The sequence below is a fragment of the Balaenoptera borealis genome, assembly GCF_965194805.1.
Source record: "Balaenoptera borealis genome assembly, chromosome: 13".
Taxonomy (NCBI): Eukaryota; Metazoa; Chordata; class Mammalia; order Artiodactyla; family Balaenopteridae; genus Balaenoptera; species Balaenoptera borealis.
Window position 1 is genome coordinate 52,495,207 of NC_138870.1, and position 15,112 is coordinate 52,510,318.

General features: G+C 41.7%; 1 protein-coding gene and 1 long non-coding RNA gene across 4 annotated transcripts in view; both read right to left on the reverse strand.

Annotated features, from left to right (window-relative positions):
• LOC309609612 overlaps positions 1–15,112 on the reverse strand; it is a 526,119-nt gene that overhangs the window by 56,494 nt on the left and 454,513 nt on the right. The gene's annotated exons all lie outside the window — the stretch shown is intronic.
• Positions 1–15,112, reverse strand: part of PPM1H (protein phosphatase, Mg2+/Mn2+ dependent 1H) — a 275,787-nt gene that overhangs the window by 9,108 nt on the left and 251,567 nt on the right. The window lies entirely within an intron of this gene.

Here is a 15,112-nt window from a genome sequence, read left to right on the forward strand (position 1 = left end):
TGCTACCTTCTCAACCTGATATTCACCAATGATAAATTCCACAAGGCACTGTAGGACTTCTAAACTTTGTATTATTTAAAGTGTATTTCATTATTGGTAGATGGCTAATTAAAATAAAATCTCCAGAGATTAACCCACGCACCTATGGTCAACTAATCTATGACAAAGGAGGCAAAGATATACAATGGAGAAAAGACAGTCTCTTCAATAAGTGGTGCTGGGAAAACTGGACAGCTACATGTAAAAGAATGAAATTAGAATACTCCCTAACACCATACACAAAAATAAACTCAAAATGGATTAGAGACCTAAATATAAGACTGGACACTATAAAACTCTTAGAGGAAAACATAGGAAGAACACTCTTTGACATAAATCACAGCAAGATCTTTTTTGATCCACCTCCTAGGGTAATGGAAATAAAAACAAAAATAAACAAGTGGGACCTAATGAAACTTCAAAGCTTTTGCACAGCAAAGGAAACCATAAACAAGACGAAAAGACAACCCTCAGAATGGGAGAAAATATTTGCAAATGAATCAACGGACAAAGGATTAATCTCCAAAATATATAAACAGCTCATTCAGCTCAATATCAAAGAAACAAACACCCCAATCCAAAAATGGGCAGAAGACCTAAATAGACATTTCTCCAAAGAAGACATACAGACGGCCACGAAGCACATGAAAAGATGCTCAACATCACTAATTATTAGAGAAATGCAAATCAAAACTACAATGAGGTATCACCTCACACCAGTTAGAATGGGCATCATCAGAAAATCTACAAACAACAAATGCTGGAGAGGGTGTGGAGAAAAGGGAACCCTCTTGCACTGTTGGTGGGAATGTAAATTGATACAGCCACTATGGAGAACAATATGGAGGTTCCTTAAAAAACTAAAAATAGAATTACCATATGACCCAGCAACCCCACTACTGGGCATATACCCAGAGAAAACCGTAATTCAAAAAGACACATGCACCCGAATGTTCATTGCAGCACTATTTACAATAGCCAGGTCATGGAAGCAACCTAAATGCCCATCAACAGACGAATGGATAAAAAAAAATAATAATAAATAAATAAATAAAATCTCACCTTTATTCTTACTAAGATGCAAGTTAAACCTGTTTATTATAAAAACCGCTATTCTGAATTTATTTTTGCCATCATTCACACACACATATACATACATACATAAAATTTATTTAGTATTTTCTATTTTTCTTTCCTTCTTGATTTCTGTCAGGTTGATTGCTTTCTTGAATACCTTTTTCCTCTCTCTACTAGTTGAGAAGTGATTATTTCTGTTGTTTTAGCAGCTATGCTTAGGTTTTTAATATATGTCAATCAATATTTGTGTCCTCCAGAAAATAAAAAGATATTAGAATGCCTTCTTTCATCTGTCATGTTATTGCCTACTATTTTAATTTTGCCTTGTTTTTAAACTCCTATTAAGTCATTATTATAATGTATATAAACCAACATACTAACTTCTTTGCTCTTCGAAGTCCATTCCTTTCTTCTGGACTTGATTTCCTTCTGTTGAAGTACATTTTTAGTAATTCTTTTAACAATGGTCTGTGAGGGATAAACTCACCAAGGTTTGGGGCCACAAAAATCTTTATTTTTGCCTTTAACCTTGGATCATAGCTTTATCGGGTATAGAATTCTAGACTGACTTATTTTCCCTTAGCAGTTTGGACCTAATAATATTTCATCTTTTCTGACCTCTCTTGTTGAGAAGTCTGTCTTGTTTCATTTTTTTAAATAAATTTATTTATTTGATTTATTTATTATTTTTGGCTGCTTTGGGTCTGTTGCTGTGCACGGGCCTTCTCTAGTTGCGGTGGGCGGGGCTACTCTTAGTTGCGGTGCGCAGGCTTCTCACTGCAGTGGCTTCTCTTGCTACAGAGCATGGGCTCTAGAGCTCAGGCTCAGCAGTTGGTGGCACCCGGGCTTAGTTGCTCCGCGGCACGTGGGATCTTCCCGGACCAGGGCTCAAACCCGTGTCCCCTGCATTGGGAGGCGGACTCTTAACCACTGTACCACCAGGGAAGCCCTTGTTTCATTTTTTTATAAGTAAATGTCTTTTCTCATTGGTAGCTTATTAAATTGTTATTGTTGATATTTTGTTGTTGATGGTATGAAGTTCCACTGAGACATAATAATGAGGATTTCTTTTTATTTATCATGGTTGGAAATTAGTTTTACTCCTTCAAACTGAGAAGATATTTCTGATTCTGGAAAATTTTCAACCATGAACTTTTTGAATACTGATTCCCCTCTATTTTTTATGTTTCCTCCATAGTTTTGTATTTTCTCCTGTTAGATCCTTCTCATTTTACCTTCCAGATTTCAGCCTCTTTCCTGTTTTTTTAAAATCTCTTGGTAATATCTTTCAGTTCACTAATTCATACTTTAGCAGTTTACTATCTCTCCATTCAGTGAGTTACTTTATTTCGATGACATATTTTTCACCATTGCAAATTTCTATTTGGTTCTTTTCCAAATCCATCTCTTCTTACCTTATGGTTCTATTTGTACATGTTTAAAGTTTCTTTCATCCTGTTCTGTTAGGTTTTCTTTGGGGGGACAGAGGGAAGGCTCTGTTGTATCTAGTTATCCTTTCTCATGGTAGGTTTGAAGGTGAGATAGAAGCCTCTCTTCAGTAGGGTTGTTTACTGTGTGCCTTGGGTTATCTACAAAGATTTTTAAATGTGCCTTCACTGGGGGACGTTATGGGTTCTTCCAGTTCTAGAACATGTTTTAGGTGCGATTCTTGGCTTAGGATCCCCATACCCCACGTGTGGTGTGAGGTTTAGCCTCACGCTTTCCTGTGTGGCGGGCCTACCCACCCCCTCTCCTCACAGAACCTCAGTTTCATCAGGTTCTTCCCATCATCCATGTGCTGCAGGAAGGATGCCCCAACCTGAGCGGGAAGCTGAGGGAGAATGCCTTGGACCATTTCTTCCAACACTGTGGCCAGGAGCGCAGATTCCTCCACCTGACTTCTCTTTGTGAGGCTTCCCTAGCGAATGCAAATGCAACATCCCCCCTGTAAAAGAGCAGTCTGCGCAGACAACTGAAGGGCACTGATTAGATGCTGCTTGCAGTAACTGAACAGTGCAGCTGAACTCTAGGACTGGTTTCCTGATGTTTCCTTCATGCTACAGGAGACACAGTATGGAAATGAAGTCACAAATGGTGTTTAGGTAAAATGAGGCCACTTGTGGGGATCTTTCCTCATAAGCTGATCGACTCAACACAACCACAGGCACCTAGTTCTTAGAAGGTTTTTTTGCCCCAGCTCCCATCTCAGCCAGGCTGATGGACACTTTAGAACTCATCAGCATCCTTAGTCAAGCGCCATCTGGCCCCCAGGCAGGAAACCACCTTTAAGGTTGCTTTATATCAAGACTGGTGCCTGAGGAAAAGAAGAAACATTTCCTCTGGAGGGAAAGGACTGCTTCTCCTCTCCTCCATTTCATTCTCCTCCAATTTCTACCTGACAAGGGCTGTCTGGTTTGGTAACAACGAAAAAGACTGCTTCATGTGGCAGGAAGACAGGAGGGTTCTACTGAGTTTGGTGCTCAGGCTGAACACAAAGGCACACGTGCCAGAGACTGAAGGGCGCAGGGAGCAGTGGGAGAGAATCTGAGTCAAAACATGAAATATAGGGCTTCCCTGGTGGCGCAGTGGTTGAGGATCTGCCTGCCAATGCAGGGGACACGGGTTTGAGCCCTGGTCTGGGAGGATCCCACATGCCGCGGAGCAACTAGGCCCGTGAGCCACAACTACTGAGCCTGCGTGTCTGGAGCCTGTGCTCCGCAACAAGAGAGGCCGTGATAGTGAGAGGCCCGCGCACAGCGATGAAGAGGGGCCCCCACTTGCTGCAATTAGAGAAAGCCCTTGCACAGAAACGAAGACCCAACACAGCCATAAAATAAAAATAAAAAAAAAATAATAAAAAAGATGGAAAGCTGTCTTTAAAAAAAAAAACAAAACATGAAATATAAATACAGAATATACAGGAGAGCAGCAGAGAAGAATATGGTACAGCTGATGACAGCGAAAGGGTCGTGGATTCCGTTATACCCCGTCCGGGATGCCGAGGCGGCCCAGGAGCCCCGTGATTCTGGAAGCTGGATGTGGGGCGGCAGCAGGGCCCGGCCTGAGGGCCTCATTCGGAAGGCTCGGTCAGACCGCATCAGGGAAGTAGTACGGGAGTAGCTGGGGTACTCACCCCTCCTAACGAAGAGTCTCCCAGGGAGACCAGTTTTGTGCTTTGAGAGCATTTTTCTTCTCTGGCTGAAGCTTTCCGTATTGATCCGCTGAGCTCTGCTGAAAGGGGCGGCGGCCGGGAGGGGTCTGACTTGGCAGGCGCACAGGGCCTGGCGCAGAGGCTTCCTCGGGCCGAGCAGGAGGGAGCAGAGGAGGGACAGCAGGGGAGAGAAGAAAAGCAGAAAAGGAAGAGGGGCTGAAGGACCATGGGAAGGCCCGAGGCTCTTTTCACAGCCACTGACGCTAAGGTCAGGGTGGAAGGAGGCCAGAGGGCAAATCCTCCATCGTCTCCGTCGTCCTTGCCACCGCTGGGCACTTCTTAGCTCTTCACCTCTTCAGCGGGGTGTACGAAGGGCCCCAGGTGTGGGCTGGGCTGCCACGGGTCCCAGCATGGCTGCACCACCGCCCACATGGGGGGCTCTGGGGAAACTCCTTAGCCTCTCGAATCTGGACTAATGCTAGTGCATGCCTCAAAGGTCCTGCCGGGGTAAACAATAACCTTCCTAGAGCATCTCCCTCATTAGACATAAAAGGCCTCCCTCCCCCACCAAGAGTTTCGCCCGCAGTCATCCACCTTTTGTAGAGTCTCCTCCCACAAGACCACATCTGAATCAGCAGATTGGAGTGTCAAAAATAAGTCTGTTTCAGGCCTCAGGCTGTAACCTGGCCTTAAAGCCAACAGTTCTAGTTGGGCAGGAACTTCTGTGTGCCATTTGGATGGTACAGACAGGGTCTTACAAGAGGGAGGGTAGGTGGCAGGAACTGGGGAATTAATGGGTTCCGAATATTTGCATATAAAAGGCAGCTTCCATCTGCTGAGGCCCCGCAGGAATAGAGTATGATGGGAACAGGAGGAGGAATCCTCTTTGCATTCTGAGCAGGCCTCTGAGATTGAAGAGGTAGAAAAGCTCTCCCAAGCTTGGGAACGGTGGCAGGGATCTATGGTAACGGGGTAGGTGGGGTGAGGGCGGGTGACTTGGAGGGGGCTCTTTGTCGTGCTCAGAACCAGGCAACTTGTCCTGGGAGGAGGCCCGCCTCGGGCTCACTGCTGGGAGCCGAGCCGCATGTGTCCCTCGTCTGGCTCTGAAGCCACTGAAGGTGCCCACACCAGCTTCGGTCCCCTGCCTGGAGTGCGGGGACTTCACTCAGGCGGAGTACCCTGAGACACGGGAACCGCCGCTGCCCACAACACTGTCCCCGTGTCCCCTGGGGGTCCGTGCGTCAGCAGGGGCAAGGCCACCGACTAGGGAGAGCTGACCACCCCCATGGGAGATGGCGAGAACACCCACCAGGCCTCGTCCGCCTCTCTGCCCCGGCACCAGCTTCCTGGTTTCTCAAGGTGGTGTGAGCTTATTTTAGTTCAAATCCCAAACAGCAACATTTCAATAGGAGGGGGCAGAGCAGACTATTTTCTTCTGCAGCGTCCCTGGGAAGCCCTTTAAAATGCCCTGAGGGGGGCTCCCCTGGTGGCGCAGTGGTTAAGAATCTGCCTGCCAGTGCAGGAGACATGGGTTCGATCCCTGGTCCGGGAAGATCCCACATGCCGAGGAGCAGCTAAGCCTGTGCACCACAACTACTGAAGCCCACGTGCCTAGAGCCCACGAGCCACAACTACTGAGCCCGTGTGCCACAACTACTGAAGCCCACGCACCTAGAGCCCGAGCTCTGCAACGAGAAGCCACTGCAATGAGAAGCCCGCGCACCGCAACGAAGAGTAGCCCCTCTCGCCGCAACTAGAAAAAGCCCGCGTGCAGCAATGAAGACCCGACACAGCCATAAATAAATAAATAAATAAATAAATAAATAAATTTAATAAAATAAAATAAATAAAATGCCCTTATGTTCCAACTAAGTGGCCACACAGCTCTGCTCCAATGGCCATATCAACAGCACTGAGGAAGGAAAGGTGGGCCTGGCAGTGGGCAGTTCAGAGGCTGTCAAGGGCAGGATGGTGGGCTGACATCCACATTCCCACGGGTCTGAATATGCTCAACATTGCAAAAGAAACAAAAATGCAGATTTTATCTAGTCTTCAACACGAGATAAAACACTCACCAATTTGTTCTTAAAACCTGTAACTGATGTGAGGTTGGGGCCGGCGATGGGAGGAACCCTTCCTTTTTACATTTGAGGCACAGTTTTTCAAAACCATATGGCAATGGGAGAAGTTAGTTCAGCCAACTCACAGAAAGATTTCATAAAAAGAACCTTTGTCTTTTGCCAAAATGTTTCATATTATCAAGGTAATACAAACTAGCATTTAATACCTGCGTTAATGTCCTGCTGTCAGTTTTGGTGGGTGTTCTACTGTTAACTTTCTACTGATTCACCTCTTCCTTATCAGTGAGGCCCACAGTTATCAGAGCCAAGGACAGCATGGATATGAAGAACATTTGAAGCGTGACCATCAAGAAGGCTTCTCTTATTAGGGAGATGCTGTCTGGAGTTTACATTATGTTGGTACTTACAGATTTAAGACCCCTTCATAAGCCCCCAGAGTGACATGGCAGGGGCACTGAGGGTCATTTGGTCCAAGTTACCAAGGTGAGGTTTCCACAGACAGGTTTTGGGAAATGAAGGACTGGGCAAAAAAAACCCTTGCCAAGTCTTGCCTGGGCATTTGGAATGTAAATCCATGTCATGTTTTCATGTGTTCTTTGGCCCGAGGTCCACTCAGCTTTGCCCACACCTGTCTCCGTTAGTAATATTAACAATTTATTCCTTTCTAACATATTACTAAGCATCTTCTTTGCATGTTTACATACTTGCCTCCATTTTGAATATTCTTTCTGGGAGACCTGCCACTAAACCTCCAGCCTTACAGAGGAGATAATCAGTCTGAGATATTTTGCCTCAGAAAACCCCTTCCACGCCTTTCTCTAAGCACCCTTTCCAAATTCTGCAGGATGTTTAGGCCTCCTAAGAGAATCTTACTGGAATTAGTAAAGAGAATGACAGGTTGTGTAGCCCAACCCCCGTGAATTCCAACCAGGCCACCTGAAAATGTGATCTTGGTATATTTCCTGTCAACGGTTCATTTCATGACCCCACAAAGGATGCACGGAGCTGCCAGCTCTGCTACACTTCAGGGCGTAATCCAGTAAAAAGAAAAGAAAGAAAAAGAGCAACTGCACTCATGTTCTGGCCTGTCCACAAGGCCTCCTTTTAATTTTCTGGCTCCTTTCTCGAGACAGTTCAAAACAGCAAAAGGACTTAATAAGATACACTGGGGTCAGGAAGGTCATATAGTTCATTTTTACCCCACCTCTGCCAGAGAGGATGGTGTGAGGGTCAGAACTTCGCAAACATATCTCTCTCTTAATCACCTCTTCCCTCACAATGCATCCTGGAGGGGGAGATGGTATTTTAAATTTTTTATTGGGAAGGATGTCATCAGAGGAAGACAGTGCGGGCAATTTGTCAAGAATGGCTGCCACGAAGAGGAGAAGAAAAAGAAAAAACCTACACACAACATGAACAAAAGCCAAATAATCAAATGGCAAAACCTTAAAGTCCTTCCTGTCACAGGACTAATGCCCTGCCTCCTTCTGTCCTGCTGAATTTCTAGACAAAACTGGGCAAACACAAAGCAAAACTCAAAGTAAAACAGGCCCATTCAAAACGTCAAGTGAAGAAACATTTTGTTGTTCTTGTTGCTTTGTTGCCCTTCCTATCTCTCAGGAGGCCCACCTTGTAGAGTGCATCTTCCCTTTCTCATTTTCCATCAAACGATCGGCCAGCCTGGTCAGATCCCTCAGGTCTGGACCCAGAAACCCTCTATTCCCACCACTCACATGACTAAATAGGCAAACCTGTGGTCCTGGGCTACATCTGGGGAGAAATGTATCCTTCTGGCTAAGTAAGAACTCACAGAGCCTTGGGAAGGGTATGACAGCAGGTCTTTCTTCATCACAGAAATTATGACTTAGGCTAAACGTTATCAGGACAACTTCCACGCCTATTTCTACTTTGCATTACAAGGTCAGAACAGCTCCCAGTTGGGAGGGCACCGTCAGGAAACCCACTGCTGTGGCTTTTGGGACTGAGCTCTCCATGGGCCTCCCAAGGAGACACACTAAGCCTGGGTATGAGTGTGGTACCCTCCTTCCAAATCACAAAGATAAATGCAAATATGGCACACACATGAAAGACAAACAACATCATTTTACATAATGCCTAAGTCCTGAGTTTGAAATAAGTTAAGTTTATCTGATTTCCCAATAGGGCTTAAATTACTAAGGAGCACAGAGGGGTAGAGAAACAATCCATAACTCATATTTACACCATCAGATTTTCCAGAATGCTTTCTGATTGTGGATCAGAATGAATGAATTACACAAATTCCATATCATTATCACAGACTCTCTTCCCTCCAACTAATCTTCACATTCATTCATTTTGTCAGTGCTTGAGGTCTGACACGACCTGCCCCGTTCACCTCTCACACCTCATCTGTGGACACTACCCCACACTAAGCCCAGGCAGCCATACTGACTGTTGGGCTCCTTGAAAGCACCATGTTCTCCCTCCCCAATGTTGCCCCACCTTGCATTGACTGGCACACACTCATTTACCCCTCATAGACATCCCTTCTAGTGGGAAGCTTTCTTGCCTACCCCTTGTGCTATCTTTTTAATCATTCATATTCTAACTTCCTTATGCTTTTGTAACCTCTAGACTTTAAACTCCAAGAGGGCAGGGACCTGGTCTGTTCTCTTCACAAATTCTTCCCCAGTGGCCATGGCTTATAAAATAGGTCCTTAATATTTCCCAGATGAATGAATCTGAATGGGAATTATTTGGCAAAGAAGATACCTTCCCCCATAAGGTCTCACTGTTTTAAGATGCCAAAAACCAACTAGAGGGGCTTCCCTGGTGGCGCAGTGGTTGAGAATCTGCCTGCCAATGCAGGGGACATGGGTTCGAGCCCTGGTCTGGGAAGATCCCACATGCCGTGGAGCATCTAAGCCTGCGAGCCACAACTACGGAAGTCCGCGCGCCTAGAGCCCGTGCTCCGCAACGAGAGAAGCCACCGCAATGAGAAGCCCTCGCACCACAACGAAGAGTAGCCCATCCCCACCCCCGCCCCGCTCACCGCAAGTAGAGAAAGACCGTGAGCAAACGAAGACCCAATGCAGCCAAAAATAAATAGATAAATAAATAAATTAAAAAAAAAAAAAAAAACCAACCAGAATTTTTCTGATCTCCAGTCAGATATTTCATCTCTTTTAGCAATGAAACTGTGCCCATTTTATAACCTTTCCTTTCACTCATTCTTCTATCTGATACAGGATTCTTTCTTAGGCTTTGGTTTGCCATCTTCCCTGAAAGGCAAATTCAAAACCTTTTTCTTTCGCGCCCTTTTGTTCCATGGAGATCCCTGTAAACCCTGTAGGTAACAGATCCCATGAACCTAGGAACCTATTCTGACCTGGCATACACCTGCCCAGTGACAGCACTGCCCACAGGTTACCACTCCCTGGAGGGCAGATTTGTTGCCATGGAGAGACAAGGGCTGGTAAGGAAAACCAAGCCAGCTTGGAGAGATTTTAAAAAGTGTTGGGTGCCTTTTCACTCATACCTGTCAGATGACTTCGCAAAGCTTTATGAAAATAATTACAGTAGAGAAAATCAACAGGAGAATGTTGCTAACAAGTAGGATATAAAACGCAGATTAAAACTAAAAGCTCAACAGGAAAAAAAATGTATTCAAATAAAAGAATCTTGTTTGCAGTACCATCAATTCCTTTGTGCCTGAGAAAAATTATACAAACAATTCTAGAAAGAGAAAGAATGTCTAGCTTTAATTTTTTCCTGAAGGAATTTTTTGTTGTTGTTGTGAAATATATGAAACATGTAAGTATAGCAACAAACACAGAATAAGAACAACAAATACCAGTAGTGCTTACTATATACCAGGCACTTCACTTTATATATAAGGATGAGGTCAGAACTACTGGAACCCCCATTTTACAGATGAGGAATCTGAGGCATGGAGAGGTTAAGAAACCTCCCCAAGGTCACAAAGGTCACAAAGTCTAGAAGGGGCAGAACCAGGATTTAACCTCAGGCAGTCTGGCTAGATCCACACTGTTAACCACTAGACTACACTGCCTCTCATAGCTAACATACATACAAATGCATGAAAAAGATATACAGTTATAAATAACATGAACAATCATATACCTACCATGTAGCTAAAGGAACAGAACATTACCAGTAAATATCTTAGAAGCTCACTATGGGCCTCTCCACAAGCACACATCCCCCTCTGCCACCTCTCTTCCCAAGGAAACCATTATCCAAATTTTGGGTTAATTCTCTTGCTTTTTGTTATAATTTTAATATCTGTATCCCTAAGTGATATATTGTTAACTTCCTACTTTATGTAAATAGAATCATAGTATGTGTATTCTTCTATGACTGGCTTATTAAACTCAACATTATGTCTTTCAGATTCTTCTCTGTTAAAGATCACAGCTTTGGTTCACTCTCATTTGAGGACTGTGAATTATTCTATTCTTTGTTTATCCATCCTATGGTTGGACATGCAGGTTGCTTCCAATTTTTACAATAAAAACAATTGTGTGGATATCTTTTTGTATAAATTGGATTACACCAGCACCAGAATAAAAAGAAAACCTGGGTTGTTTGTTAAAACACAGATCCCTGGGTCCTACCGTTGGGAGTTTTATTTGGTAGATCTGGGGTTGAGCCTGAAGATTTGTATTTCTAGCAAGTTCTCAGACGATGCTGATGCCATGTGACCCAAAGACCACACTTTCAGAACCACTGCTCCAAGGTACAGACCTAAGAGTGGAGCTTCTGGGTTATAAGATATGCATATGCCAAGCTGTCTTCAGAGTCTTTCTACATTCACAAATCCATCTGCAGTTGTTCTACATGTTTTTAATTATTTCTACTCCTCTGACTGTTGAAGTTTTTTTCATATATTTATTGGCCATTAATTTTCTTCTGCATGATGACTGTTTGGTACTTGCTCATTTTTCTATTGGGTTATTTGTGTTGTCTTTATTGATCTGTGACAGTTCATTATATTTTATGCGTATGAATCCCTCTTTGGTTATACAAATTGCAAAGATCTTCTCCCAGTTCACACGTTGCCATTTTATTCTCTATATGTTGTCTTTTGAAGAACCAAAGTTGGTAATCCTAACGTAGTCAAGGTTATCAATCTTTTCTTGTTTGTGCTTTCTGTATCTTGTTTAAGAAATCCTTTGTTACTATAAGATCATAAAGATAGTCTCCTATGCTATTTCCTAAAAGTTGTATTTACTTTTCCTTTCACAGTTAAGTCTTAACTTGCCTGGACTTGATTTTAGTGTATGGTGTGAGGGAAGGATCCATTTTTCATTTTTCTGCACCATCTTAATTGTTCTGATTTTGTACTAGTATCTAGAAGGGTAAGACCCATACAGAAATGTCACAAACATTCTTGGCATTTTGTTCTTCCATATATATCTCAGAATCAGCTTATGAAGTTCCATGAATACTTCACTGGAATTTTGGTTATAATTCTACTCACTCTAAAGATCAATTTAGGGAAAATTAATATTTTAACAATGTTCCTATTAAAGAATATGTATAGGTTCATTACTGCCGCATCTGTTATTACTGTTTTTTATTGCTAATATTATTTATTTGCTGGACCCCCTTGTTTTTGATTAGTCTTAAGGGAAATTTATCTACTTTGTTAGTTTTCTTTTTAATTTGCTTTTTTTTGAGAAATTATTTTTTGTGGTAAAATACACATAACATAAAAATTCACATTTTCACCATTTTAAAGTATACAGTTCTGTGGCATTAAGTACATTCACATTGTTGTATAACTACTACCACCATTTATCTCCAGAACTTTCTCCTCTTCCCAAACTGAAATGCTATAACCATTAAACACCAACTCCCTATCCCCCCGGCCCGGCGCCTGGCAACCACCATTCTACTTTCTGTCCCTATGAATTTGACGACTCCAGGGACCTCATGTAAGTGGAATCATGCAATGTTTTTCCTTCTCTCACTGGCTTATTTCACTGAGCATAATGTCTTCAAGGTCCATCCATTTTGTAGCATGTGTGAGAATTTCATTCCTTTTTAAGACTGATTAATATTCCATTGTATTATATACCACATTTTGTTTATCCCATTTAATCTGTTGATGGACACTTGGGTTGCTTCCACCTTTTTGCTATTGTGAATAATGCTGCTATGAACATGGGTGTACAAGTACCTATTTGAGTCCCTGCTTTCACTCATTTTGGGGTACATACCCAGAAGTAGAATTGATGGATATAATTATATGTTTAATCACCATATTGTTTTCCATAGAAGCTGCACCGTTTTACATTCTCACCAGTAATGCACAAGACGTTCCAATTTCTCCACATTCTCACCAACACTTGTTTTTTTCTCTTCGTTTGTTTGTTTTTAAATAGCCAACATAATGGGTGTGAGGTAGTATGTCAAAGTGGTTTGATTTGCATTTTCCTAATGTGTTAGTTGTTTTAAAGAAACAAATTTTGGCTTTACTGTTTATTTTTATTGTATATTCTCTTTTTTGTTATCTTTAATTTTTCCTTCCATTACTTTTCCTGGGTTTATTCTGTTGTTTTTAATTCTTAATCTAGATGCTGTTGTTGAAATAAGGACCGCAGACCTAAATTTTTAAATTAGGACAGTGGTTTACTAACAGCCTATATGCAGGAAAAGAGCACACAGCACAAGTAGACAGCTCCACTCCTGTGGCCCCTCAGAACTGTGAAGTTATAAGAATTCTTATGTACATGTTTATAGGAATAATATGGGCGGAATTAGCCCAGTAGCACAAAGCAGCCTTCTAGATCTTATTCTGAGAAATACCTTTCTCTATGGTTAAGGGGCTCTTTTTCTTTTTCTGTGGTCAGGAGCCTGGAGCTTGTGGGCAGGGTCCCTGTGATCTGGGGAACTGGGAGGTTCAGAGGGTTGGAAAAAGTTCCTTTATGATATGGAAGGAATATAGTCACTTCTGGCAGGTCAGGGATGAGTAGAGCTTTTCACCTATGCATAGCTCATTAAATTAGGGTGGGAAAAGGGCTCAGAATTCAGCCTTTAAAGTCTTGATATGTAGTATTCTTATTATTTAGGCCCTGGTAATTTCTAATTTTTATTACAATTTTTTGATTTATAAGCTGTTTAGAAGTTTGGCTTTTAATTCTATGTGGGCTTGACTAGTTTGAAAATTACACTTTCTATTCTTTTATTCGTTTTCTTAGCTATTTAAACACATTTAAAGTCTAAAGTTAAACACTTTTAACCTCTTTTCAAGTAGAACCATAGCATACTTTAGCTGATTACTATCCCCACTGGCCAATTTATTATGCTGTTTTTATTCAGTATTTTATCATTTTTAACCACATATTAGACATTCTTATTGCAGTTTTTATACAGTTAGTGTATGTTTAAGTATACCTATTTACTAATAGCTTAATAATCCATCTTACTTCTCAATCTTCCATCTGGGATCATTTCCTTTTCTTATCTGAGGACGTCCTATAGAATCTTCTTCAGAGAAGGCTGGGTGGCAGTAAAATTTCTCAGTTTTGTTCTGCCTCAAAATGCTTTTACTTCATCCTCTTTATTGATATCTTTACTGTATATAAAAATTCTAAAAATTGAGAGCTGCTTTTCTTAGCCAACTGAAGATATAACTCCACTGTCTTGGCTTCTACTGTTATTTCTGAAAAGTCAGCTATCACTGTAAATGCTATTCTTATGTATCTGTTTTGTCTTTCTGGCTGCTTTTAGTATCTTTTTTGTTTAAATTCTTCAGTTTCATTATAAAATATCTACTTAAAATTATCTCTTTATTTCTTCTGCTTGAGATCTGTTGGGCTTTCTGGATCTTAGGTTTAATATCATTCAACAATTCTCGATTGGAACTTGTTTTTTTTCTTCCCGTTTTCTACAGTATTTCCTTTTGCAATTCTTTTTACAGCATCTTAGTTATCTTCCTACTCTCAATCTCATTTCATACTTTCCCTCTCTTTGTCTCTTTGAGCCATATTCTGGATTGTTCAGATCAGTTTTTCAGTTCCATCAGTGTACACTTCAACTGTCTCCAATCTGTTTAATCCATTGAATTTGTAGTTCCTATTTTTATATTTTTCATCTCCAGAAGTCCCATTTCTTTATTTTAAAAATCTGCACAGTCATTTATAGTCTTTTGTCCTTATGCATGATTTCAATGCTTTTAAAAACATTTCTGAAACATGTTAAAATATTTATTTATATTTTTTGGCTGATAAATCCAATAATATTTATAGGTCCAACTCTGCTGTCTATTGTTTCTGCTGGTTTTCACTCACGGTGACTTATTTCCTTGTGTTCTAAGTGAAAGGTGCCTTTCTCCAGAGGGGATTTCTGTTTATTTCTGAGTCACCTAGGGTTGTTTAGGATGTTTACACGGCCATCATGCTATAAGGAATCCCTACTTTAATCTTTCTCTCCTTTCCCAATGTTTCTTGAAAGAAACAGTTCCTCAACGGATGGAAATCAATGCTGGGAGCATTTGATCTCATTCTTACCAGGAGGATCACAACTTGGATTATTCCCACTTTGTAGGATATGAAGTAAGAATGTGAGAAAGATACACTGCTGAAATATCTCACAAAACAAATTCTTTACCACTTGTATCTAGGTTTAACTTAAGGAGGATTTTTATTTGGCTGTGAAAGTACCTCTAATAAGAAATGTAGTCCCTTTTGCGGTTTGCTTACTAAACCATCTATATCAGAATGAATGATGAAAAGTGCAAGATTAGTATTTATTT